Raw genomic sequence first — 1,941 nt, 5'->3', positions numbered from 1 at the left:
AATACAAAGATCCGAACAACAAGCTAATAGAAGAATTCGTGACGTCCGCTGGTTCGTTCAGTGGCTTAGTTGGCATAGCATCTCAGCGGTTTGCTAGAAGACGTCGCTTCGGTTCGAATCCGGCCGCATTGAAGGAATTTTTTCTAAGTGTTCAATCCTTGTATTAATAATTATAAGAAACAGGAATGTGTTAAAAATATATATTTGTGACTAAAGTTTTATATACCGCCTCGAATGAGTGACCTGATATGAATACAAACATATTGAACACGTTCCAGATAAGAGAACTATCTCATAATGAGACGTATAGGATGACTTTCGATATAATACAATAACAGATATATTCTAGAAATAATATCCTAGAAAAGGCACCAGCTTTAGAAGTTAAATTAAAACAGCAGCAAATACTTGTTAAGTCCAACCATAAATTGCTGAAGAAAATAAATACAAGGTGGGCGAGACAATAGAAGTTATAGCATAATTTAAATACAGCTGCGACAGGTCGACGAACTGGGAGACGTTATAAATAAAATTGTTTTTGTTACTCATTGTTACCGATTGCTATAATGATTAATAAACATTCATATTTGAAAACAGTAAGACAAACCGACACATTCAATTAAAACTAAGCCAACTTTATTTTTTGGTCATTTTCTGTTATTTTTATAAACGTCCATATTTATTTACTATTCTCCCCGAATTTTAAGAAAAAAAATCAAAAAACAAAATTCTAAAACAAAAACGAAAAAACGAATATGTGAAAAAAAAATAAAGAAACAAAAACAAAATAAAAACAGAACTGGGGCCTTACCATGAACTCTTATTACAGTTCAGTATAGGTTTGTAACGACAAAAAAGTGGGATGGTGATATACATTTCATGTATGCTGTTTCACAACGATTCATTTTAGGTCCTAAACTGAATCGTAATAAGAGTTCATGGTAAGGCCCCAGGTCCAAAAATTAAGTTGGCGCAGTGTTTGTTAGAGGCATCGAAACAATAAATGATTCTGATTCTGATTCTAGGTACAAAGTAATGCTTGTAAGCTTCTAAGATCGTCGTCGGCGTGCGATAATTTACAAAATACTAAAAGCCATACATACTTTTCAAAGTGGCTACTTTGAAAAGTATGTTGTAGTTTGACCTACCGCCTCTCAAGCAGAAGCCGTGGTTTCGAATCCAGACAACACATCTGAGTTTCTCGGAATTTATGAGCAAAATTTAATTTGGAATTCACCATGAGCTGTTCATTGAAGGAAAACATCATGATGAAACATGGTCGTCGAAGAATAAATAAATAAATATTAAACAACATCACATAGGTTGCTCTGAGGCAAGTAGCTAAAGTATTTGGGTTATGGAAATCGGAAACAACGACTACAAGCATCCAGACCCGAGACAATATAGAAAATTTAGTTTTCTACGTTGACCCGGCCGGGGACCGAACCAGGGGCCTCAGATGGCGATATCATGAAAACCGGTGTGCAAGCCACTCGACCACGGCGGTCGTCAAGAGTCGTGGATAAGAAAAATCCCAATCCAGGGTGGCGGACCATGACATAAACTCTCGCCTGAGAGGAGACCCGTGCCCAGTAGTGAGACGTATAAATGGGTTGACGATGATGATTTACTTTTCAATAAAGAATGATAACCACTTAGAGAGTTTTCATAAATTCTTTCACATGGTGCTCCGCAGTTTCAGTGCTGGTCACGCATTCAGAAAACGCAATGCGTTCCCAGCAAATACTGAGTTTGTGACCCTTTTGTTACCGCGGCTGGCACCACACAAAGTATCTCTATATCTAATGTTATTTTTATTGTTTTGTGTGAATAGTTCGTGTTTAAATTTAATCTTTTTTTTATTATATGCATTTTCCTTTTTTGCTTTGTTTGTGTTTTTGTTTCGTAATTATTTATTAGTTTTACGTTGAATGTTTTGAT

The sequence above is a fragment of the Hyposmocoma kahamanoa genome, unplaced genomic scaffold, assembly GCF_003589595.1.
Source record: "Hyposmocoma kahamanoa isolate Upper Pololo Valley unplaced genomic scaffold, ASM358959v1 78, whole genome shotgun sequence".
NCBI lineage: Eukaryota > Metazoa > Arthropoda > Insecta > Lepidoptera > Cosmopterigidae > Hyposmocoma > Hyposmocoma kahamanoa.
The sequence above is the reverse complement of the archived record's forward strand: the minus strand, read 5'-3'. Positions refer to the sequence as shown.